Here is a 27,266-nt window from a genome sequence, read left to right as displayed (position 1 = left end):
AGGGTTTTTTTTTTTTTTTTTTTTTTTTGAACAGCCGTGTCATAGCTTTAAGAAGAAAGACATGTACTATACTGAAAATTATTTTTAAGTGCCATAATAAGCTCAATTTCATAAAATCTCCTTTTCACCCTTCTTAGGTAGGAAACTGTTTTTGAAAGTTACATAAGAGGAAACACCTAAGTTAAGTAGTGAGAAGTGAAAATAAAATGACACTGTTACCTCAGTGAGGTCGCCATGCAACCAGTAACACCAGTGCAAGGAGCTGACAGACCATCTCAGGACTTGAGTCACTTCCACACAGCCGCAGGGATTTCCCTCCTTTAGAAGCCTTGCCAGCCGGAGAAAGAGTCACTCCCCACCTCACTCCCCACTCCCCGCACCCCGCCCCTCCCCATGTCAGAAGTCTTTTATAGAATACCTTTTAAAATGGTGAATTAGATGGAGCGCCTGGGTGGCTCAGTGGGTTAAGCCTTTGCCTTCGGCTCAGGTCATGTGGGAGCGAGCCCCTCATCGAGCCCTGCAGCGAGCCCCGCAGCGAGCCCCGCAGCGAGCCCTCTGCTCCAGGGGGAGCCTGCTTCCTCCCCTCTCTCTGCCTGCCTCTCTGCCTACTTGTGATCTCTGTCTGTCAAATAGATCAATAAAATCTTTAAAAAATGATGAATTAGAATGCCTCTGGTCGTTATGGAAAAACAGAAGACACTGGTCAAACTAAGCAAGCAGTTTGGCTAAGGATGAGGGATTAAATGCTAGGATAATCCCAGCTGTGGTTTAGGGTTGCCTGAGACTCTGGTGGGCGGGCTTTCTCCCAGCTGTGTTACCGTATCAACCTTATATTCCCCCAGGATGCAGGGCAGGGAGGCTGTGGTAGGAATGGGCAAAAATGGTTTTACACACGGAAAAGCGTTCCTATTGTCTTTGTGGGCTCCTCCGAGAGTGTCTCCCCCCAGGCACACCCCCCTCTCATCGCCAAAGGGCCAGGATCCACTCGCTCGCTCCTGGAGCCAGGGAGCCCCTTACCAGCAGAGTGAAAATGGCCCGGAGAGTTTCACATGGGATCCTGAGAAGGGCTGTTAGTATTTTAATAGATGAAATCTTAATCCAAGAAAACGCATTCCTGAGTTTCCAAGTCTCAGGCATCAACCAGCAAGCAGTGGGAGGGGACTTCGGGTCTCGCCAACCGCAGCTGTCTTCTCCACCTACTTAGATGGCTGATGTGTCTTAAATCTCAGTTTCTGTTTAAAAAAAAAAAAAAGAAAGAAAGAAAAGAAAAGAAAAAAAAAAGTTCTCTTTCTTCTTCCATAAAAATTTCCCTAGGGTTGTGGCCCCTAAAAAAAATATTACAATCGCATGTAATGTCTTAAGGAAAACCACAAGTATGAAAACCTCGGGGGTAGTCTTTCATTCAAATATTTAAGATGATCTGAAACTATCAAAAAATCAATCACGTTATAACCTCCCACTCCCCAAATCAGAGCAGAGGGAGATGGCTTTGGAATCTCACAGTCTTCCCCCAGCTGAAATTATTCTGGGAGAAAACCAGCGTTCTATCGCCATGAGACAAGACTTTTGCTTAAGATCTCTGCATTAGTGACTGGACAGGCTTTCTCGCCCCTTTCCAAAGGGTTTACAATCACCCCTCTCTCCCCAGGGGTTTGGGAATGAATCATCAACTCTGTTTTTTTCAAGCACACTATTAAATTAGGCTGCAGCCTGGAACCAAACATTTGTTCTTACAAACATTTCTTTTGTGTCATCACTATAACGGATACCAGAAATCCAGTAGGCTGCCCTTATCTCCCACAAGGCAGTGGCAGGGACAGCCGGGCCCACACTTCTGCTGTTGTGCACCATTTGGACAAATGTAAAAATCATTTTTTCAGGGTCGAGGAATTCATGCTAAAATTAGAACGGGTCAACTTAAATTTACAGGAAAATTCGTAATTTCTGATCATTCATACTGAGAAGTTAAAAACAACTTCTTCCTCTGACTCTCCATCTTATGTAAGATGCCTTTAAAGGACAGCCACATGTTAAAATAAACAGTGTTTTTCAGATTCCAGCTTCAAGCACTTCAGGATGCTTTCTGTCCATTTTTAATTTCCGGAAGCAGCCATTGCTGAATAGAAAAATACATAGTTATAATAATGGCTACTATTTAGTGAAGTCTTCTTGTGAAAATCAGATCTTGACCGAAGTCTGTAGGTGAGATGACATATATAAAAGCACCTAGCACCGTTCAAGAATTCATTCTTTAATCCCACGGTGAGCACCATCCCTTTGCTAGCGATTCAGATGCAGCAATGAACAAAACATACAGAACCCCCCGAGGTAGCACTTCTATCACAGGGAGGATGGGGTAAGATAGATTATAAACAAAATACATCAGTAAATATACAGAGAATTTGCTAGAGAGAAATGAGGGCAGGAAAGGAGACTACACAGTGGTGGGGGTGAAGACATTACAGTTCTAAGCAGGAGGGTCAGGAAAGGGGGCATTTGACCAAGGTCTTCTTTGAGACATGACTTGAAGAAGAGGACTCCAGGGGCACCTGGGTGGTTCAGTGGGTTAAAGCCTCTGTCTTTGGCTCAGGTCATGATCCCAGGGTCCTGGGATGGAGCCCTGCCTCGGGCTCTCTGCTCAGTAGGGAGCCTGCTTCCTCCTCTCTTTCTGCCTGCCTCTCTGCCTACCTATGATCTGTCTGTCAAATAAATAAATAAAAATCTTTAAAAAAAAAAAAAAAAGAAGAAGAAGAAGAGGACTCCAACATGGAGGAAACCACAAGTGCAAAGGCCCTGAGGCAGGAGTACCTAGCATGGTTAAGGAATAGCAGAGTCCAGTGATGTCTGTGCTGAGTAAGTAAGGGAGAGATGGGGTGGGGAAGGGAGTGAGCAGATTATGCAAGGCCTTGTATGGCATTGCAAAAACTTTGGCTTTTACTTCAAATGAAGTGGGAAGCCATGTGAAGATGATGAACAGAGAAATGACATGATCTAACTTAGTGTTTGAAAAATGACTTTAGGGGCGCCTGGGTGGCTCAGTCTGTTAAGTGTCTGCCTTCACCTCAGGTCATGATCCCAGGGCTCCCTGCTCAGCGGGGAGCCTGCTTCTCCCTCCCACTCCCCCTGTTTGTGCTTTCTCTCTCTTTTTCTCTCTCAAATAAATAAATATAAATCTTTAAAAACAATTAAAAATTTAAAAAGAAAAAAAAGATTCTGGTTGCTGTGTTGCAAATGGATTTAAGAAAGGCAAGGATAGAAGCAGACAGAGTCACTGGATACATATTGGGTTCTCCAGAAATACTTGTTTATTACAAATTGCATTTTGACATGAAGTTCCCTCTATTTTTTTTACTCATTCTCCTTTGGAAAAAATGTACTTGCTTATTCCCTTCTTCTCCGTGTTATTTGAGGTTGTACCATATTCAAATTGGGAAGCAATACGAAGAAATTGCATTTCTTTGAAACACTGAACATGTTTCAGTCTTTTCACCAAATCAGATTGGTCTCATTTGACTTCTCCTTTTCTTTTCCTTAATTTGGGCAAAGAGTTTAAGATGGCTTATTGTCCATGAGCAGAAACAACTACAAATCAACAGAAGTAGAGGACGGCAGCCTTAATACCAGTGGCTACCATTTTTTGAGTGCTCTGTCAATGCTAGGCACCATGCTTAGTGTTCAACATGGATTAGCTCATTTAGTCTTCTCAATGACTTGTTGAACCAGGTACCGTTACTGCCATTTCCCCAGAAGGAGAAAAGTTAAACAACCTCCTGAGGTTTTGCAGCTGGCAAACGGCCAGGCCGGGATTGGAACAGAAGCCATAAGGCTCAGAACCCATGCAGGCGACTGCCACCTTATGTTACCATTACCTCCCAGCCACCCAGAGAAATGCCCACTCCAAGGACTGAGGAGGGAGGGGAGACCACAGGAGACTTTGTCTAGCAATGCTGGGGGGTAACTCTGTCCATTTGGTTTTATTGTGGTTGACCTGAACAGGAATGAAAAGACTTTTTCATTCAAAGACTTTTTTTTTTTTTTGGTCTTAGATATAATATCCCCTCCCCCCTCCCAAAAAAAGTAGAGACCAAAGGATGATATATATCAGGGTTCACCCAACGCCACGTGGGGGATAGAGAACTGTACCTGCTGGCCAGAGTATCCTGATCCCCCACAGTAAGTGTACTCTATTGCAGAATGAACAACAGCATGTTGGGTTTCTCTGTAGAATGAATAAAACACTCCTCCAGTTCCTTTGTGCTGGTTAATGAACAAATGGCATTTCTGTGGATAAATCAGCTTTTTGTGAGTTTGGTTTGCTTGAATCAGCTCCTCCCCCACCCCCCATTGCCTCCCAGCACCCTGCCAGCCTCTTCCCCATTGCCTCCCAACCCCCCACCTTCTCCCGTTACCTCCCATCCCCCCAACTCCTGGGGTCCACTCTTGCTCCTGCAGCTCCCCCCCTGTCCACAGCTTTATCAATCCCGGGGCTGCATTAGGCCCCCTCTACTCAAGGGGCCCGCCTGCACCAAAGAGCCAGCTCCCCCTCTATACACACCCCTGGTTCCGATGACTGTTCAGTTGTTTACAACACAATACAGATTTATTTGGGGAAAGGCTTTTAAGTTATTTTTGTACTGTGATTTTGATTTATTTAAGCTTCTCTCATCTAATTGAAGAAGCTTGGTACATTTTGTGTTTGTCATTTGGTTTGTCATTCTGTACTCTGGATTGGTTGCATCCCAGGAATGCATGGTTCCTATCTTTTTTTTTTTTTTTTTAAAGATTTTATTTATTAATTTGTCAGAGAGAGAGAGAGAGAGCACGAGCTCAAGCAGGGGGAGCAGCAGGCAGAGGGAGAAACAGACTCCTTGCTGAGCAAGGAGCCCAACATGGGACTCCATCCCAGAACCCTGGGATCATGATCTGAGCCAAAGGCAGATGCTTAAAGGACTGAGCCACCCAGGTGTCCCCATGGTTCCTGTCCTGTTTGCCATCTGAGGTCTGGGAAGCTGAGTTGGTAGACAGTCATATCTAATGCAGTTATTGTGACATGGATTACAGATTTATCTCTTGCTGTAACTTGGTGAGAAAATGAACTCACAGTTTAAATAAACTAGTAACTGACAATATTGGAAAAATACCAAACAGTTTACTCTGCTTCCTTTCTCTCTCCTGGTGACCAGATTCTTCATCAAGTCTCTGCCTCCTGTCTGACTCCTTAGGATAGCTTAGCACATTGTTTTTCTCATGTAAACATTTGATACATTCTGTGTATATTACAGATGTTTTGTGTGTGTATGTATTTTTTTTATTTAAAAAATCCTGCTTCCTCCTCTCTAATAGAATACAGTAATTGCAGGGAGAAGGACATGCTGACCAGAAGAGAGAGGTGAAAAAGAGATTTTATTCTATGGTATATAGCATATTCTACTTTTTGAAATCTGAACAATGTTTGTGAATTATCTATTCAAGTTCATGAATTGACATACTTTTAAAATAAAACTGCAGTATTTAAAAGAAATTCATTCTCTTCTATATAGAGTCAAAAACACTTTCACTGATGAAGAAAACTTTAAATTTTTTCTTTAAATTCAATTTTGTTAAAAAAAAATTCAATTTTGTTAACCAACAGTATATTACTCGTTTCAAGGGTAGAGTTTCGTGATTGATCACTTGCATATGATACTGAGTGCCCATTCTATCAGGTTTCCTCCTTAATGCCTATCACCCAGTTACCCCATCCCACCTCTACTCCCCTTCCAGCAGTTGGTTCTTAGAGTCTCTTATGGTGTGCCAGGCTATATATATATATATTTTAATGGAAATATATATATATGTATATAAAATATATATATATTTTAATGGAAAAATAAGCTGCTCTGGATAAATAATGTTGTAGGAAAATAATTGTTAAAAGCACTCTCCTCTAATAATTATTAAGCCACAGGCAAGTAGAAATTATAACAATATATGCTTAAACATAATTTTAAGGAAATCTTATAGCAATGTCATGTTTCCTCAGTTTATATCAGTACAGCAAAACACAAGTACAATTGTAGATACCAAAAGGCATTTATTACTGAATACGGATGAAGTACCATACTTTAGTGGTGACAAAATTAATGTGAAGAATAATACAAAGATTAATGATACAAAGATAATACAAATATAATATAATATATAACATAATACAAATATAATAATAAAAGATAATACAAAGATAATGCCCAATGTGGCATTCGTTCCCGGGATCCTGGGATCATGACCTGAGCTGGAGGCAGACGCTTAACCTACTGGACCACCTAGGCGCCCTGGTAGGTCTATTTTTAATTTTCCAAGGAACATCCTTACTGTGCTCGATAGTGGCATTCCCACCAACAGTGCACGAGTGTTCCTTTTTCTCCACATCTTTGCCAACACTTGTTTCTTGTATTTTTTACTTTAGCCATTCTGAGGTGTGAGGTGATATCTCATGGTTTGGATTTGCATTTCCCTGATGAGTGATGTTGAACATCTTTTCGTGTGTCTGCTGGCCATCTGTATGTCTTCTTTGGAGAAATGTGTGCTCACATATAGATAGGCTCTTAAAATTCAGGAAGAGAAGTAACAGAACTCAATATTTTACATTCAGAGGCAGTTCACAAAAGAAGTAATTATATATCCAAAAAAATACTTTCAAAACTCAGGCTCACTAGAAATCAAAGAAATGCAACTAAAAACAAGATCCTATTTTTCATCTATTAGATTAAGAAAAATGAAAAAGAATGGTATACTCAGGGTGACAAAAGTATAGAGACAGGACATTTTCAACCACTCTTTGTGGGAAACTGAAACAGTTTAGCAACAAGTGTTTACAAAAATCTTAAAAACGTACTCACTGCTTGATCCAGAAATCCCACCTCTAAGTATTTGTCCTGGGGAAACAACCAGTTATTTACAAAGATTTACAAGAAAGTTCACTGATACACGGTTTACAAAATCTAAAAAAAAAAAAGGGAAACAATATAAATGTTTCATAGCAAGGTATTGATTTAAAAACTTTTGATATCCCCAAGTTGTAAAATATTATGCATCTATTAAATAATATTTTAATGGTGTTTCTATTGACATGGACAGTATTTATTACATTTTGGTAAATGAAAGTATAAAATGGCATTAATGTATCTTGTAAAAATTGTAAATGCTACATACACTATTTTGGCAAAGGTCTGGATGAAAATAAACCACCATGCTTATGGATAATTTTTCTTTTTCATGTATCCCATTTTCATTTTTCTATAATTACATAATAAAAATATTTTCAACAGAGAATAACAAAATTCAAACATTGAAGGGAGAATAAATGGAGAAATTACTTTAAAAAAATAAAAAAAAGAGTGGTGCCTGTGTGGCTCAGTCGTTAAGCATCTGTCTTCTGCTCAGGTCATGATATCAGGGTCCTGGGATCGAGCCCTGCATGAGCCCTGCATCGGGTTCCCTGCTCAGCAGAGAGTCTGGTTCTCTCTCTCCCTCTGCCTCTTCCCCCCACCCTGACCCTGTGCTCTCTCTCTCTTGCAAATAAATAAATAAAATCTTAAAAAATGAAAATTAAAAAAAGAGAATCCTGGAGTGCCTGAGTGGGTTAAGCATTCCACTCTTGATCTCAGCTCAGGGTCGCGAGTTCAAGTCCCATGGTGGGCTCCACAGTGGGCATGGGCCCTACTTAAGAAGAAAATTAATAATAAATAAATATGTAAATAAAAGAGAATTCTGAAGACAAATTTTCTTTGTGACTAAATCTCTTGACTGTAGATTAGGCTACTTTGGTGCCATGAAAAAGGTCCTCTGAACTTCTCCTAACACTGAACTATGGCTAACTAAGTGACAAGAGGAGAAAGGAGGGCCTGAATATTCTTTGCAAAATCCTGCCTGCACAGTGCTATTTTAAAAATCTTACTAATGGTCACAAAGGATCTTGAAAACTGAAGGCTAAATAAATTATGGTGACAGAAATGAATGAGCAGAAAATCTATGGTCTGGGAATTTTTATATGTATGATAAATCAACTCAGCATCTAAGGCCTGTTTTTTAGATCGTAACCCCTGCTGGGGAGTTCTTAAGGAGTGCTGCTGGACAGGCTATTTTGTTTTATTATTTACTCTTCATTTTTTTTTCCAGGAATACTTGAACTGAAGTTTGGCTTCCTGTTGTTCTACTTCTTTAAGAAATAAAAATAAATAATGGGATCAAAACTCAGTTCTCTCTTATTATAATGCATTCAGAGATCAGTTATAATGAGCCAAGAGATTACTCCCTGTGCTGGACAAAATGTGTGGTGCCAAACAGATCTGAGGGAGGCTTTTCTCTTCCGCAAATGTGGGTATGAAATATGCAAAGTGCATGAGGCCAGCCCCGGGAGGGTCCAATAGCATATTCTGTACCCGACTATGTTCGCCTTTTACACTGTGCCTGAACCGACATGCAACTTAAGAAATCGGTGTGATTTGGTTACTTATTATTTGAATATGCTATTAATGAAGGCTATCCGTGTTTTCGGTTGGGTCCCCCAGGAAACAGATGCTGAGACCGAGATTCGTGTGCAGGAGGTGTATTGGAGAATAACGCCCGTCAGAGAGTCTGGGAGTGAGGCAGAGGTTGACTGGCCCTCATGGGAAGCTCATTAAATGGGCATATGGAGGCCAGGGGGCTGGATCTTTGTACTGTCCCACCCCTCAACTCCCAAGGAGAGTGGACCTACACTTGAGGGAGGCAGCTTCCTTTAGGCAAGTCCTCGGGAGGACTCAGTGGTAAGGCGTCAGCAGCCAATAAGTATTTCAGCCACCTGGAGGTCTGAGGGTTTCCAAACTAAAGGGGATTCTGGGCTGAGAGCTATAGATTGAATATTTGTATGCCGCCCCTGGCCCCCAAATTCATATGTTAAACCACTAATCCTGGACATGACAGCAGTTGGAGGTGGGACACTGGGACACTTGGGAGGTAATCAGGGTTTAATTAGGTCATGAGAGTGGAGCCCCCATGATGGGATTACAGCCCTTGCACAAGCAGAAAGTGATACCCAAGATCTCTCCCTCTCTCTCTCTCTCCGTGATGCATGTACCAAGGAGGGACCCTGTGAGGACATAGCCAGGAAAAGTGCTCTCACCAGAACCTGGCCATGCTGGCATCCTGATCTCAAGACTCAACCTCTAGAAGCATGAGAAAGAAATGCTTGTGTAAACCACATGGTAATTTATTTTGGCATCCTGAACTTTCTGAGACACTGGGCACTGTGGCAAACACAGCTAGTAACTTCTATTAACATGGGGACATATCCAGAGTCTGTTGTACTTGGTGAAAATGCACAAAAGACAAACTAAGAGTTGAAGGTAGAACTCTTAAGAAAGCAGTTCTTTATTTTTGCTAAAAAAAAAAAATTAATAACTTCTAGAGGGGTAAAGTAGAAAAAATCGTTACTCTCTACTTTCTGCCCCATTATCAGTCCAAGTTATATTGTAAATTATTCTGTTAATAAAGAGTGAATTTAGTGTCCAAGAGGAAAAGTTTAAATTAAATTTGTTTCCCAAATCATATTTGTTTGCACTTTGTTCAGGACACTGAAAAGGCCACTTAGTGTTGGCTGCCTATGTTTCATCCTAAATAGTGGAAAATCTTTGATTCAAACTTCATCTTAAAAAATGAAAAAAGATCATGAAACAGCATTCATTTTCACTTCATATTTAACAAAATGTAGGCTATCCTGATAACTACAGGCTGACTTTGAGAACTAAGAACAAACCCAGGGATTGATTAGGAATTTTTTTTTTAAGATTTTTATTTATTTATTTGACAGACAGAGATCAAAAGTAGGCTGTGAGGCAGGCAGAGAGAGAGAGAGGAGGAAGCAGGCTCCCACTGAGCAGAGTGCCCAATGTGGACCAGGGATCATGACCTGAGCCGAAGGCAGAGGCTTTAACCCACTGAGCCACCCAGGCGCCCCTGATTCGGAATTTTTAACCTAGTTTTCTTCCAACAAAATTCTATATTAGCACAAATGCCATTCCTTCCTGTATATTTCACTTGTGCAGCATAAAAACAGAGACGGACATTTGGGAGTTTTATTGATTTTACAAGGATCCCTCAGTCCTTAAATTTGAACTCATGGGAGTTGAACTCATCTTTGGAAAAATCTCTGCCTTCTTCCTCCTTCAAGATATTTCTCTTTAGTTGTGGACCTCTGCATTCAAACATGGTCTCAACAGGTCCAAAATAGAATTCTCGATTCTTGATCTTCCTTGGTGCCCCTCCCTCAACTCCACCTTCTCTTTTTTACTGGCTCAAAACAACTATCTAGGAATGAGCTTTGACTTCTCTTTTCTTTATCCACAAACTATACCCGATCCGTTGGCAAATCCATTAGCTCTATGCCCCAAACTGACTACTTCTCACCACCTCCTCTGCTACCTTCCGGTGCTGCCTGCTACCAGCCCTCGCCTGAACTACTTCAGTAGCTATTTTTAAATGGGCCCCAGCTTCTACTCTTGAGTCCCTACAACCACTCTCTACAAAGCAGTCAAATTGACACTTAATATTTTATTTTTATGAGGTACTACATCTATGTGGTTCAAAATTCAGCATGCTATAAAAGAAGATATACCCAGAGAAGTCTTAAACCCATTCCTGCATTCCTCACTCCAACCCTCTAAATAAGAATCACTTCCACTGGTGTCTTTGTCTTTTTTTTTTTTTTTCTTTCTTGGGTTTTTAAGGCAAATGCAAGCATTTATAAATTTATCTCCTATCTTATTATACAAAAGGTAGCCTACCATTTGCATTGCTCTATAGCGTTTTAAGTCTTGCTTTCTTTTGTCGACCAACATGTCTTAAACTCTCTCCATATAGGTACAGAGAGACCTTCCTTGTTTCTGGAGCTACATGTCATGCCATCGTTGTCAAACCAAGCCCCTTTTGCTGCACATCACAACTGCATCCATTTGTTGCTCTTACAAATAAGGCAACAATAAATAACCTTAGACATGTGTCATTTCATACATGTGGCGATGCATCTAAGGGATAGAATCACAGAAATACAATAGCAAGATCCTATATTTTTAGACTATTTGCCAATGTCAACATGAGAATTTTTGAGATAAATCTGATTGTCACTTCTCTTGCTTAAAGGCCTCCAAAAATTTCTCATCCTAACCAGAATGAAAACCACTCAGAATCCCAAGTCCCTTCCCAATGTGTCCTTTGCCTACCTCTTCAGTATCACCCACCTCTTTCCCTCGCTTGCACACTGGCCTTCCTTCAATAAACCTGAAAAATTCCATAGCTTTGCAAGATGAGCAGTTTTGCTTTGTAGTTGATTTGCATTGCATTTGTACCGTATTGTCAAATAGGTATAAGAATGCAGTCATCAGCTGGGCATGTGATGAGGGAGTTGATTCCTGGAAGGGAAGCATCAGTGCTCATGTTTAATGGAGATGGATATTTGAGTGGGTGTTATAAGCAGTCATTGATAAATAAACGTTTCTGGATTATGATGATTCTTACTCTCCTGCCCACCTTCCAACTTCAGGAATCCAGATCATAGGTGCTGAGATAATGAGGATGTTCTATCTTTCAGTAGCTGCATGACCATAGATCCCAGACATGTAAAGATGGAACCTTAACCTCACAGAGAAAGGCAATATGGCTTGGAAAGCTACAGATGTTGTGTTCTGCTGTGGATTCTGCCATGAAATCAGCTGTGAGGACTTTAGCAAGCCATTCAACCTTTCCCTGGCACATTTGATTTGTATGGAAAGGAAGAAAATGGAATGCATCATTATTAATCTTATTAATCTTATTCTTTTTATTAACTCTGCCCCCTCTTTTTCATATCTATTTAGAAATTCTGTCCACTTAAAAATTATTGGTTAGTAATGTAATTATTTATTACTTTATTTATAAAGTCTTATTATTTAAATTATTTAAAGATAAAAATTTATTTATTTACATGTTACCACGTTCACAGTTCATTCTCATCATGCTCATATCTGTGATTAATTTATCAAGGATTTAGATAGCTTCCAATTTTGTTTTCCAATAAGTAATCAACTGGTAAGCAAACTTCTTGGTTGAGTTGATATAATACCACCCAAAGCAAAGACACTTCATATTTTAATTTTCCTGAATGGCTTTACCTCATTTAATCCCTAAGAATTAAGAGGCTGCAGGTTGAGAATCTCTGGTCCCAGCTGACAATAAGTTTCTGTACAAGTCTGGGAGTCAGTCTTACGTATAGGATTGTCTAGTGCAGTGATTTTTTTGAAGGTGCGTCCCAGAGCCCTGGGGCTCGGCAGAGGGACTCAGGGCAGAAACAAGGGTGGGGAGGGAGGAGGCAAAGCGGGAGTTCTTAGGGCCTCCGAACCTATTTTATCCAGAGTAGCCCCACTTTTTTGTTTCATATGGAGTTCTAAGCCTTTGTTTGCAGAAAATGTTTAAACTATTAAAAAATAATTTTGAAAAATCTGACAATCAAGCTTTATGGCATAAATGGGGATAATGAAGCCTAGAAAATGTAGATAAAAGTTGCCCAAGGTTACAGAGCTCATTAATGGCAAAATATTCATTTGGTCAGTCCATAGGTATTTACTGAACACTGTGGAAATAAAAATTATAAATATGAAATTCCGATTCAGTCTTGGTCTAAAAACAATTGTGGGTCACCATAGTGTTTGATCAGAAGCAGCGGGATGAGAGAATCTTATTTTCATAAACTGATGGAGATGTGACTTTATGTTCTAATTACATGTATTATTGCATATTACTCCTGTTCAGTAAGAAGGGGTGGGAGGCTATGTGTATTCTAGCGACCGAAGGAGAGCAGTGAAGAAAGATCCCTCTTGGGGTACCTGGGTGGCTCAGTCAGTTAAGCAACTGCCTTTGGCTAAGGTCATGATCCCTGGGTTCTGGGATTGAGTGCCGCCCTTATCGGGCTCTCCGCTCAGTGGAAGCTTCCTTCCACCTCTCCCACTGCCCCCACTCCCCCCACTCATGCTCTCTATCAAATAAATAAATAAAATCTTAAAAAAAAAAAAAAAGAGCCCTCTTAGGAGACAGGCCAGTGGGGTAAAGGTCTTATTTCAGTTTGCATCAGAGGGGTGCTCTGTGCCTGACTGCCACGCTCTTACTCCTGTTGGTGTTTATACAGGAGGAGTCAAGAGCCCTGCCTCAAGATCACCTGGTTTCTGTTTTATTTCCCAGATAAAGCATGTGATTACCACTAAGCTTGGAAGAAACCTGAGGCTATGGAAATGTGTTAATTTAATCCATAACCACATTTGTAAAAGTCAGCTGGTTGAATGTGTCCAATGTAAATGAATTCACTGGCCTTAGGATAACTTCACGTGTGACTGGGTATCAGGCGTGTTCTCTCGTTAGCCCAAAAGCCACAGACCGCTGGGTTCCAGCTTTCTCCCTGCAACCTCTTTGAAATAAAGGGTGTCTTCAGTAGATTCAAATACAAACATAACACAAAGCCTCATTCTTGCACCAATAAAGAGCCAGGCATTCTTCCGGGCATTGAGGATACCGCAATGAACATGTGGGAAAAATTTCCTGCTTTCCTAGGACCAGAACGGGTTCTCTCGATGATTCCAGGTCCGATGCTGTTTCTGCTACAGCGTGCAAAGTTGAAGATTCATTCTACTGTTTTGCAAATACTTGTCATAGTATACTATGCTTAGATTTCCTCCACATTATTTATTCCTCATTTAACAAATATTTACTGAGGGGCTTCTATTACCAGATTCTCTATGCTATGTGCTGGGCATCCTGATATGAATTAGTTCTTTTTTTTTTTTTTTTTTAAAGATTCCATTCATTTATTTGACAGAAAGAAAGAGAGAGAGAGAGAGAGCGCAAGCAGGGTGAGAGGGAGAGGGAGAAGCAGGCTCTCTGCTGAGCAGGGACCTCGATGCGATGATGCGGTGCTCAATCCCAGGATGCCGGGATCACGATCGGAGCCAAAGACAGATGCTTAGCCCACTGAGCCACCCAGGCACCCCTGATTTGGTTGGTTCTCAAGGTGATCACAGACCTATGGGAACTTAGACTTGTAAACAAATTTCAAAGCAGCGTAAGAAATACAACAGCAGGAGAGGAACGAGATACAGATGCACTACAAAAAGCAACAGACTAACTCCCTCTGTATGATATCCAAGCTTGGATTTGAAAGGTTAATACAAGCTTCCCAGGCAGAGGAAGGATGGTGAGAATGGGAATGTCATAGAGAAAGGTGCAGAGACAAGAGAACACGTGTATCCGGAGAACTGTGTGCTGTTTGGAACCAAAGGAGTCTGAAGGACAAAGTAGATAAGAGGCAGGAAATTGATAGAATCTTTATCTAATAGCCTCTGCTTTCTTTGTGAGCTAAGAGAGGCAGCATTTCTTGAGAATGAGGAAGGCAGAGGCTGGGGAGGAACTCTGAAAGGAGATAAAAGAGGTGCTGAATTGTTTATAAAATAGAAAGGATTGGGGGGAAATCCCCCCAGACCCATTAACAGCAGACTGTCTTGCTAGACACAGTTCCAAGCAACTGGAATACCAAGGGGTTGGGGGCAAGGTATGTACTGATAAGTACTGATAGGAAAAGATATACAAGATAAATCATTTAGTGAATAAAAAGCAAGAGGCAGAACTGTGTGTACTAATTTAACTTTCGTGTAAAAGGCAGTGGCAAACTTACCAATATGTCCTTATATGCATAAAGTATCTCTGGAAGAACGCATAAGAAAGCAATAGCTTTGGTCACCCACAGGGGATAGGTGGGAAGGCAAGGGTGCAGGGTGGGTGGGGGGCAGGGGGACACTTTACACTGTATGCTTTTTAATTCCGAATCTCAGTAATGGATTATTAATTCTAAAATAAATTAAAAGTGAGATCTCCAGGGGTGCCTGGGTGGCTCAGTGGGTTAGGCCTCTGCCTTCGGCTCAGGTCCTGGTCTCGGGGTCCTGGGATCGAGCCCTGCATCGGCTCTCTGCTCAGCGGGGAGCCTGCTTCCCTTCCTCTCTCTCTCTCTCTCTCTCTGCCTGCCTCTCTACTTGTGATCACTGTCAAGTAAATAAATAAAATCTTAAAAAAAAAAAAAAGTGAGATCTCCAAAATCTTTTAAGAAAATAAAGAAGAATAATTTCTGAGGGCCATGGAAGATAATACTAAATTTGGGCCTCATGGGTGTGTCCCTCTGGAAACTTAGGCTTAGGCCTAACTTGGGGGACTGCAAAGGGAAATGATCATTTTCATTCTGGCTTCTATTTGGGAAAGGTGAGTTGGTTAAGTGTTGGGAATCAGAGCTTGGAAATGATCTACAGAAAACCCTAACTAAGGTTGCTGGCCTGGGCTCCTGTACTCAGGGTCTCCAAGCACAGCTCCTTCAGCACACCAGCAACACTTCGTTACTTAACATCAAAGCAGTACCTCAAAAGGATTCCAATTCCTTTATCGCACCCATTAGTGAAAAACCCTATTAGTACAAAGTGAGTTAAAACAGAACTCTGACCTTCAGGAGCTGGCAAGTTAAAAGGACACTATTTATTATTTAATATATAAACAAATAATGTACAAGACTGACTTTTGTGTGTGGATTGCCAAATCACGTTATCTTACAGACATACACTTTTTAAAAAGGATTTATTTATTTATTTATTTGAGAGCAAGCGAGCGAGCGAGAGAGCTAGCACATGAGTGGGGGGAAGGGCAGAGAGAGAGGGAGGATAGGCAGACTCCCTGCTGAGCACAGAGCCAAGGGGGCTCCATCTCAAGATCCCGAGATCATGACCTGAGCTGAAATCAAGAGTCAGACACTCTACTGATTGAGCCGCCCAGGCGCCCCTTACAGACATAGCCTTTTATCTCTAACCAAATTATGAAGAAATGCCCCGGTTATTCAGCCACGAGCCTGTGAAGTACTGTTTTTGTGCCAGAAGATGTCAGGCAATAGTGATACAAGGATGGCCAAACCATAGTCCTCGGGGTCTGGGACCACACGAGGTAGTGAAGGAGAGAGATGTAACGACCCCTTTAGAATAAAATGTGGTGTGTTCTACCAGAGAGGCCTGAACAGAGTTCTGTGGGAGCCCAGAAGGAGGAGTGAGTGACACTGCCTGGAAGGAGTTAGGAATGGCTTCCTGGAGGATAAAAGAGGCAACCAAAGTCCTAAATGAACTGAGGTTGAGGGAGGATGCGAAGGACATTTCAGGTGAAGAGAAAATGGTGGGCCGAGGAGGCAAAGCTCAGAACAACACGGAGCAGAGTGATCGAGTATGGCATCAGGTGCTTCTCAGGGAGTGGCAGGCACGAGGGCTGGAAAGGCAGGTTCGAACAGGGTTAGGAAGTGCCTTATGTGCCAGGCTAACAAGTTTAGACCTTGTCATGTCAGTAAAATACCTTGTTCTCAATTGATATGCTGAGAGGTTGATATTTTGCCATTCATGTCTAACCCTCTTTCATGCCCATCATCCTCTGTTGGCTTCCATATTCTTGTTAGAGGTAGAATAAGGATGTGGAAGATAGTTTTATCAACTTAGTGTTCCCTTCCCCATTCTTCCTTTTTATTCTTCTCCCACATATAACCAGTTATCAAAGTCTGTCACTCAGTCTGTCATTTTTAGGTCAACTATTTAGTAAGTGTTTAGCCATGACAAGTACTGGGCTGAGGGCCTTCTCTACATGATCTTGTTCAATCCTCAAAATGGTCCTGTGAAGTCATCTTCTAGTTGGGGCTTCTGAAAGCAAATAGCAGTAAATAGAAATCGAAGTAACTGGAAAGGTGTCAGGCAATTGACAGAATCCATATTAAGGTAGAGGACTGGGTTCAGTGTGGAACCAAGGGAGGAAGCAGAGCACAAAGTTAAAATCAGAGCTCAGTAACAGTTTTCAAGAAGGTGCCCCACCATGCATCTCGATTCTTTCTTCCTCCCTCCATGCCTCCCTCCTACCATCTTCCTCCCTTCTTTCCCTCCCTTCCTTCCTTCCTTTCTCCTTCCTTCCTTTAACGTAAGCTCTATGCCCAACGTGAAGCTTGAACTCACAACCCTGAAATCAAGAACTGCATACTCGACTGACTCAGCCAGCCAGGCGCCCCAAGCCTCTGGAGTCTAATTTGACGCACAGAGGGCTCAAAGATCCTCAGCCTGGCCACACTGTCTTTGAATCACTATTGCCCAGTACAGAGAGATGAGTGAGCATCAACTGGCCCTGCTCAGAGCACGTGCCTATGACCTGGATGCCAGGGGTTGGCAGAAGAACAGCTTCCCCTGTGTGTCTCCCCATTTACATTGAGATTCACTCAAACTAGAAAGGACACTGAAATACCAGACAGCAAAAACAACAAGTGTCTACAAGTGCATTTTGTAGATGAGGGAATGGACCTAGAGCAGGTAGGTTAGTTACCCAAGTAACACAGCTAGTCAGTGAAGCCAGGATCAGAGCCCAGATCAGTTTGTCTGCAAAGCCCACGCTGTTATGCAATCTACTGCATCGCCTTCTCTAAACCATTCCAGCTCTATTTCACAGCCCACACGCCAGTCCAGGCGCCCATCACCTTGTGTGCATTACTGCCTCCTACCTGGTCCCCCTGATTTGTGTTTTCCCATCGTGGTTCATTCTCTCCATAGTTGCTAAGGTAATCATTTTTAAGTACCATCTAGATCATGTCAGCCTCTTGTTCAAAAAAGCCTATGACTCACCCCTTTGAGAGCCTTTCCTGACTAATATCATTCCATCCTGATCATTCCCTCAATAATCAGTCAAATAGTGTTGCTGCATTGCTACCACAGATGTATAATTTATACTACACTATCATACACTTATTAATAGTCTCTGGCTGTTACATTTACATGTGACTTCACTGAGGTCATACAGCCTGTCTTCTGCTGCTTTTGTGACTCTGATGACAATGTCTCATTGTCTTTGAATCCCAGGGTCCTCCGGAATATTTGCATTACCATCATCAATGTTATTATTGGCAGAGCACTTAACATTTGTGAATTAATTATTAGCTTCCCTGACAATTTCCAACTGCTGCTTACGTCTCTCGGGCACACATTCTCTGCCCTACCAAGAGCATGCCTGTTAAAAACAATTGCTGATAATGATGATCATTTCACTTCCACTTTTGGAAATGTTTAATTCTTGGCTCTCCCCTCAGATGCTGTAAGTTGAGGAAAGGTACAATGTGGTATTCTTTTTGTGGAGCTGTGGACATCTAGAGTATGCTTTTGCCCTTTTCGGTTAGGAATAATAAAACGATCATAAGCATGGAACCTCACACGCACTTAGGGACTCTGGCTGGCCAAGTTGCCGGCTTGAAGTTCATACAGGAAAGCTTCTTGCCTGGTGCCTGCATTGCCTCCACAGTTAGAGGGCACCGTCATCAACTGATGGTGTCCTGGATCCTCCAAGACCTCGGGATCCCTGTAAATCAGGACCAAGAGGGCCAAGAACCAGAGTGACTCAGGCATTTCACTTTCTAATCCCTTTGCTCCTCACTCCAGTTACTTTGAGGATCTGTCTCTGTCTTGAGGTTAGATATCAGAGGAGGTCACACACAGAGCACATAACTTGGTGATCAACAGACAACGATCAATCTCCAGTAGAACTAACAAAACTCAGAATTTATTTAAAGGCTAGTCATATACGTTCTGGTCATTTTATAAATGTCAAGAGTCAGTATAAAAAAGATAGGGTTTCTGTACTCAAGGAGTTAACCATCTATTGGGGGAGACAAATGTAACAAACAAATAATTGATGAACACTATGTAAGGCAATATATTAAGTTTATACTGGGTATAAGAATGACACACGGAAGGACCTAATCCACTGTTTGGGGTGAGGGATCCTGAAAGACCTTACAGAGGGTGAAATGCTTGGCCTGGAATTGAGAGCAGAGTAAGAGTCTGCCAGACAGATCAAGTAGGGAAAGAACATTCCTGAAAGAGGGTAGAGAGCTAAACCATGGGATGAAAGGCTTAGAGAATTGTATGCAGTTTGGATTCTGAAGATGCTTAGTCTGCATCCATTCTTTCCTTCCTTCCATATTTCCCGCCCATGGATTGAGTATAACTGACCTTATTTTCATCTCCAAAGATGGGTCTTGGTTGGCCTTAGTCAGTCAGCATAAACCATTATTAGAGTTGGCTCTCAGAGAAGCATGTCTTCCAAGCCTAAGCAAATCAGCCATGGCATTCCTTAGGGATGTTAGTTCTGGGCTGGATATGTCCAATCAGAGAGAAGTCCAGGATTTTGGCTTAATGGTTGTGGGGAAGAGATGCATTTATATGGAAAAGAAAGCATTTAAACCTGAGAGTTGCTGGTTTCTATTTTGTTACCTTAAAGAGAGTCAAGCAGAGGATAAAGATGTCAGGGAATGGCAGAGAAATGGAGCCAGTGACGTGACCAAACTGACAAGTTAAGTGGATGCTGGTATTCCCTTCATGGTTTATAAGATCAAGTAGAATTTCATGTCACTTGCAAATAAAACCATTCTATCCCAATGCGTTGTTACTGGAGGTGAGTTTTAAGGGGGCAGAAAATGGGAAATGGATTGCAGAGGTAGGCGTTGAGCCAGATGAACGAGTATAGTTTCAGTGCTAGAGACGTGGCAAGCTCTCGAAGGTTTTAGGCTATGGTAGGGAGTGACATGAGTTTTAGAAAGATTATTCTGGCAGCAATGAGAAGGATGGCTTGGAGAGAGCAAGCCTGGGGGAAGTGAGGCCCGAGAGGAAGCTACACCATAGTTCCACTTTACTCAGCATTCTCCTAGGGGGTGAGACTTCTAGCTTCTTTTTGCACCAACCTCAAAAAAGAGAATCAGCTTTTTGAAAATACTTAATCTGTGAACATATGATATAGGATATAAATTCTTTAGGATTTCATGCCCTGGAAGTAAAAATACATGTTTCAGGAACCCACAAAATTCTTCAGGGTTTTAATGTAGGAGAACAAAGTTTGGGTTATACCATTTGGGCTATCATTAATATCTTGGCCTCTTTCGCCTCTGAACTCTTTTATTTATTTTGCCAATACAGCCTTTTTTTTTTTTTTTTCCATTTTGCTTGAGTTTTTTGTTTGTTTGTTTGTTTTTTGTTTTTGCTCTCTCCCCCACTCCCTAAAATAGACAGCTGAAGAAAAAGACCAATGTTTATTTGGCTGACTCAAAAGCCCTTTCCCCATGGTATCTGTTGCTGTTAAGGAAAATTAACCTGATCCTAACTAATTTTACTCAAGGGGAGGTATCTTTGGTAACAAACACTCCTCCTGATCTCTTTGGCCTCCAGGAGTAACTGTCAAGTAAATGGTATTTGTTGGAGGCAGGCCCCTGGCCAAGGCAGCCTCCGCCATTAAAAGATGGCGCCTGGCTAGTTGCCAGGTTAGGATTGCCTCGTGAGACTAAACGAACGCCCAAAGAGGAAGTAAACAGCATTGGTTGCTAGCGAAGTTGTTCGTTTAGGTGCACAGCCTGATTCGCTCCCTCCTGTACCCTGCTCGCTGATTGGTCATGTAAGTATATATAAGTGTGTAGACTTGCAGAAATAAGGAGGCAGAAGATGCATCCGAACCAGGGTTCTTGTCATCCTTGCGGGGCGAGGGCGATAGTATTGATAGGAAAACTATGGGTATACACTCTTCCGCGCTCCATTTCACCAGAACCTGTTCTGCAAAAACATTAAGATTCAATTAATTTTTCTACTCACTTGTCATTACTGAGTTCCCTCTTCATGCCTTGTACTGTTCTTGTACTGTGCTTGATGATACCAGGAGTGGTTCAATAGAAGAGGAAAGGTGTCTCTGCTTAAAGATGGCTTAAGGTTTAGATTCAGAGGATGGGAAATGCTTTTCTTAAAACCATGCCAACGAGGCTTAAGCATATACTACAACAGTTGGTTTACATATAAGATGGCTTCATTGTGTTGATCTCTGAAGCGTATAAAAAAACTTTTAAAAAAGTGTCATCTCATCGCCCAAGTTTCAGATACAATTCTGCCAGGATGTCAGTGGCAACGTTAGAAGTCTGGTCATTAACCATGACCTTCAGCCAAGGTCTTTGAGATAAAGATGATCTCACTCTTTATTTACAGAATTACTTATTGTCCTCACATGTGTAATTTTAGGTGGAAAATGGAACCAAAACAGGCACATGTAGAAAAATGTGGTATCCCCCAAAAGTTGCCACAAAATATAAAACATTCGTTCCTTAGTAAAGTAATTGTAGTTATGTATGATCCCTAGAGACTGATTCCTTCCAAACAGATTGTTCATTTTGCCTAGATGGCAATATATTTCACCCGTGCTTCTATCTCCATATTTTGTAGCAGCAACATTCACTCCTCATAGGCACCATTTAACTCCTTCATACATTCTATTTAACTTTAGTTGATGCAGACAATTTAGAGCAGAACTGAGCACACCCACAGAACACGAGCATAGTCCTGACCTTTATTTTTTAAACCAAAATCTTCTCACAGCAACTGCTCTTCACTACTTTCTCATTGTGTCCAGAGCCCGTCACTTTCCAATGATGAAATCAAGATTTGAGCCAAACTGAGCTGTCCTTGACTTCGCTAGGGTTATATCCAGCACCGAGCTTACTCCCAGCAACACAGCAGGCACTGATTTGCTTGAAGAAAGAATGAAGATACTGTCCATGGAATTGTGAGTGGGTCTGAATTTCCTGAAGCTAAACCAAGGATTCTAACAGATTTAAAACCTGTGACTGGTATACTAAGGAGTTTAGGTTTTCACTTATCCTGTCCTGTCAGTCAACAAATATTTTTTGAGAGCTACTGTATTGTGGGAATAGTGGATCCACTTCTTGACAAAACGTACTTGGGATTCCTCCGCTTTTCTCTCGGTTTTCTAAGGAGAGGACCTAATCGTCCTAGTCCCTGCCTCTCACTTGAGCTCAGTTCAGGGCTTAGCCTAAGGGTGGGGTTGCAGTGGCCTGAATGTTATTAGTAAAGACAAAGCAAAGAAGAACAGAAACAAACTCTCTTCCTCCTTCTCTCTTTTCTTTCACTATTTCACCCTGTAGCCATTTCCCTAAGGCTAGGTTCCCTCCTACTTCATCCTACTTGGCCTTCCCAGTTCTTCTGCAGAAAATTCCAATTCCAGGAGAATTAATTTTCCTCTGAAATATAGACGAACCTAACCGGTGAGAATGCAAAATGGTACAGCTACTTTTAGAAGCCAAGTTGGCAATTTTTTTTTTTAAAGGAGGAGCTTTTTTTTTTTTTTTAAGATTTTATTTATTTGTTTGACAGACAGAGATCACAAGTAGGCAGAGAGGCAGGCAGAGAGAGAGAGAGGAAGGGAAGCAGGCTCCCTGCTGAGCAGAGAGCCTGACGCAGGGCTCGATCCCAGGACCCGGGGATCATGACCTGAGCCGAAGGCAGAGGCTTTAACCCACTGAGCCACCCAGGCGCCCCATATTGGCAATTTCTTATAAAAATAAACAGACTCTTACCATATGATCCAGGACTCGGGCTCTTTGGTATTTACCCAAAGGAACTGGAAACTTAACGCCCACACAAAAACTAGACATGGATATTTATAGCAGTTTTATCTATTACTGCCAAAACTTGGAAGCATCCAAGATGGCCTTCAGTAGGAAGGATAAACAATGGATAAACAAACTATAATACACATAGACAATGGAATATTACTCAGCACTAAAAACAAATGAGGTATCAAGCCATGAAAAGACAGGGCAGAAACTCGGAAGCATATTGCTGATGAGGGAGCAGGAGGCTGGCTGAGAACGGAGCAGGGGCTGGCACCTTGCACCCCCTCTCCACCCACTCCCCTTGGTAATATGTGTGACATTTCACAGGCACCCCTGACTGCCCTAAAAGAAGAGCAAATGGTTATCTTGCAGAGATCACAGTCCTGCAAGGCAGGAGTCTCTCTTGGTTTACAAATGTCCTTGAGATTTACAACAAAGAAGTTGCCTTATCAATAGCCCAATTTCCAAAGATACATAACTCAGTTCCTCAAGCCCTAACGTCACCCTCCCCTCCATAAAAAAACCGAAGGAGATGGAGGTAGAAGGAAAAGTAAATAAAGTTAAATTTCTTTTAAGACCTAAATCTCACTAACAAGGACGTTTGATAGCAGGAATGTAACATTCCACCAGGAGACTCCCAATTGTCTTTATGTTAGTGCCTCATTAGAGGGAAAGTGGCCTTGGCTTGATAGTAACCAGGCCTTCCATATCCTGACAGTCTTCTTTATCCCAATAGCCCTTCTGAACAACCCTTTGTCCTCACCTACCCAACTCCTGTGTATATAATCAGCCATTCCTCACAACCCGGGGCGGCAGCATCTCCGTCTGCCCACGGGTCCTGTTCCCGTGCTTTAATAAACCACCATTTTGCACCAAAGATGTCTTAAGAATTCTTTCTTTAGTCGTCAGCTCCGAACCTCACCCCACCGAACCTGACTTAGGTTCTGGGACTTCATCATTGCTACACGAAAGAAGCCAATCTGAAAAGGCTATACACCAACTCTTATGTACTAGCAACTTTCATTCCTCATAGGCCCCCTTTAATTGCTTCATACATTCTATTTAACACTATTGGATGCAGAAGATTTAGAGCAGTGTGATTCCAACTGTATGACATTTGGGAAAAGGCAAAACTATGGGGACAATGAAAAGATCAGTGATTGCCAAGGGTTTGGGGAGGAAGGGATGAACAGGCAGAGCACAGAGGATTTTGAGGGCAGTGAAACTATTCTATATGGTATTATTATCATGGATACATATCATTATACATTTGTCCAAATGCGTAGAATGTACATCACCAAGAGTGAACCTTAAAGTAAACTATGGACTTTGGGTGGTAAAGATATATCCATGCAGGTTCATTGATTGTAACAAATGTCCCACTCTGATGAAGGATGCAGATATGCAGGAGATTATGCCTATGTGGGGTGCGGGGGTAGAGGTTATATGGGAACTCTCTATACTTTCCAGTCAATTTTACTTTCAACCTAAAACTGCTCTAAAAATATATTTAAAAATATGTAGAAACAGATACACAGAGGAACCTTACTTCATACCTTTGTATACATGAAAACCTATTGTTAACCCAAGCCTGCCCAGGCAAGAGAGAATGGAAAGGAAGATTAAGGGAAAAGTTTTGCAAAGCCTTGCGCTTGCTTCTGGCACAGGTGAATAGGGCAAAAAGCCACAGGCTGTGTTCTATTACTCAATGGATCACACACAAAAAAGACACTGGTCTGATCAGAAGCACTAGATGTTACTTACCAGTGGCAGAGCAAGCAGTCTGGCTAGTTACTCATGCTAGGGAAGAAGAAAGGGAAGAGGAGATGTGTTCCATGGTGGGAGCCTTAGCCCTCTGTACCACTCCTTACTTTTCCTGCACCCTTCCACTGGATTCCTAGGTCTGGGATTCCCAGAAAACACAAGAAACCAAGGGTCACCTGCTTTAGAATCATGAGAAACTTTATAAATATTCATATTCTCAGACCAAGCTCCCAGAAAACCAAACTTGGTCATTCAGGGATAAGGTCCAGGGCTGTGCATTTTCGAAAAGTTCCCAAGGCATTCCTATGTGCATCTAGGCTTCAGAGCCACAAAACCTTGCTGCTGAGAGGACTCTTGTTCCTGCTGCCAGAAAGAAAAGGGGTAATTGCATATGAGGCCTTTCTTTTGGATACCAATTATACCACCTGTTGGCTTTACTATATTGGTATTACCATCTGCCTGTTGCTTATATTCTCCCCAGGATCATCCCATCCCAGGAATTAGGGAAAGGTTCAGATTCCAGCCTTTCCATTATGCTCTAATGGAGAAGAGTTCAATTTAGACCTGCCTCTCTTTCTATTCATTCATTTGACAAATACTTACAGCATGCCTCCTAATGTGCCAGCTACTTCTTTGAGGGGCTGGAAATACAGCGATGACTAAGCAGACAAGGTCCTTTCTCTCCCAATGCTTCTCTTCTACTAGAGGGAGAACTAAGAAGTAAACAAGAAACAAAGATTATTTGGGGCACAAGTGAGGCCTGGAAACAAGACAGGGTTATATGACAGCGAGTGTTATGAAGAGGCAGGGTACATGAGAGGTAGGAGGGTAACATTTCTAAGGAGCTAACAGTGGGGTGAAGACTGAATGGTGAGAAGAAAATATCTAATGGTAAACACTGCAAAGGTCACCAGCAGGAAGAAGGTTAGTGTTTCTGAGATTTTTAGGTCAGGGTGTAGAGAGTACAGAATAGGTCAGGGTGTAGAGAGTACCGAATAGGAGAGGAGAGGTGAGGCTGGAGAAGCATTTTATCTCAAGTGCAATGGTAAGCCACTGTCAAATTTTAAGCAGAGGAGTAACATGATCTGGCTTATATTTTAAAACAAAATCCTCTGACCATTGTGATAAAAATGGATTGAATAGGGGCACCTGGGTGGCTCAGTGGGTTAAGCCTCTGCCTTCAGCTCAGGTCATGATCCCAGAGTCCTGGGATTGAGCCCTGCATCTCTCTGCTCAGCAGGGAGCCTGCTTCCCCTCTCTCACTCTGCCTGCCTCTCTGCCTACTGGTGATCTGTGTCTGTCAAATAAATAAATAAATAAATAAATAAATAAAACATTAAAAAAAGATGGATTGAATAGGTTGGTGTTGGGCTGAATGGGGGAAGGATTCAAGAGGAGAAGCAGGGAAAGCAGTTAGGTTACTGTGGTAGTAGAGACCAGAGCATATGGTGACCTGGACTGGGGTAGAGGTGATATGAGTGGGAAAATTCAAGAGCTGATAGTACTTGTTAATGGTTTGGATAGGAGTTGTGAGGAAAAGCGAAGCAAGGATGACTCTTAGGAACTTAGTTTTGAACCATTGAGTGAATGATGCAGTAGATTTAAAGATGCTGTTTGGGAATGTTTGGAACACCTATTAAACAGTCAAGTGACAAAGTGAAGTAGCATGACATATACCAGTTTGAGGTTCAGCAGTGAGGTTAGGGTAGAGATAAACAGAGTCAGGAGCATAAGAATAGTATTTCACACCATTGTGGTAGGATGAATAATGATGCCCCAGATATGTCCATGTCCTAATCCCTTGAGCCTTAAAGGACCTTTTGTGGGTGATGGCACTTAAAATATGTCTTTTGAGGGTCTCACACAACATTCAAGGTAGGTACTGTTATTTTCCACTTAATAGATGGGGAATCTGAGGCTCAGAGAAGTGGAATGCCTTGTTCTAGGTCCCAAAACTGGAAAATACCTATCTTACTTTTAAGTGCTTTACAGAATTTCTGCAGAGACAGGAGGTGGTAAAGAGTTGCACTGTGTGCTTCAAGACAGATCCTTAGCACCACACTGCCTTGGCTGCCAAAAACCTGCCCTAGAAATGCATTTCTGTGAGGCCTGTCATGTCTTTGCCCAGCTCTGGTATATTATTTTTCTGACCTTCAGAGCCCTTGCCAGCCCAATCACACCGCATGGCCACTCTTCAGCTAGTTTGTTAGCTCTGGGAGGGCTTAGTTGGGTCATCACATAACGAACGACCCCGCTTGCCAGGCCCTGTGCCAGGCACCTAACATTTATTCAGTAATCACAGTAACTCTCTCCACTGTCTCTGGAGCAAGCCAAAAAGGCTGGATTACTGGGGAATGGAAAGAAGACAGGACCAGGAGCAAGGGGAGCCTGTGTTCAAGTTGTGCGGTGGTGGGTGGGGGTGGCGCATAGCCCTAACTGGGAGCTAAAGTACCCTTGGGCTAGTAACTGAGTCATTTAAGAAAACCAGAAAGATTACACTACAGATGATTTGGAAACTCCCTCGAAGACATTCGAATGAGAGATTCTCTTCTTTCTCCATCTCTAGCGCTCCACTATTACAGGCAGCAGTCTGAACCCAGAGTGCAGTGACAGCCTACCTGTTCAGCCCTGGGCTGCCCCTCAATTCCCTCCTTAGAGGTGAGTCGGTGCCGGGACTCAGCCGATTTCCAGGGAAGCTGCCGGGCTCCGAAGTGGGCGATAGGTCATTCCAGGATAAAGGAGAAGAGGCTCCGAAAAACTACAACTCCCAGGAGCCCCTGGGGTGCCACTCGACAGCCTGGGCCTGGTGCATGCTGGGAGCAGCACACTGCCTCCCGCGGCAGCAGGCTCATTGTTAAGGCAGTTCAGGACAGGTAACCCGTGCGCATGCCCAGTCAGGTCCCAACTAGTTCAGCTTCTTTCCTTCCTGCAGGATTCTTCTCTTTCCGGCCTCGCCCAGGCGCCCATTTCCCCGCCC

At 42.3% G+C, this 27,266-nt stretch overlaps 1 long non-coding RNA gene across 2 annotated transcripts; it reads right to left on the bottom strand.

Annotated features, from left to right (window-relative positions):
* Positions 1 to 385: 385 nt before the first annotated feature.
* LOC309848653 lies at positions 386 to 27,247 on the bottom strand. Of its 2 annotated transcripts, XR_014303188.1 has the most exons (5): positions 26,908 to 27,247; positions 24,893 to 25,002; positions 4,144 to 4,281; positions 1,018 to 1,232; positions 386 to 622 (listed from the first exon to the last, which is right to left on the bottom strand). It is a non-coding gene; the product is annotated as an uncharacterized lncRNA (long non-coding RNA). The 2 variants fall into 2 exon arrangements; XR_014303189.1 differs by lacking the exons at positions 386 to 622; positions 1,018 to 1,232; positions 4,144 to 4,281 and adding an exon at positions 24,470 to 24,652 and having other exon boundaries at positions 26,908 to 27,217.
* Positions 27,248 to 27,266: the final 19 nt, after the last annotated feature.

This window comes from Mustela nivalis (genome assembly GCF_964662115.1).
Source record: "Mustela nivalis genome assembly, chromosome: 15".
In the NCBI taxonomy this organism is placed as follows: Eukaryota; Metazoa; Chordata; class Mammalia; order Carnivora; family Mustelidae; genus Mustela; species Mustela nivalis.
This window is presented reverse-complemented; position numbering and strand designations above follow the sequence as displayed.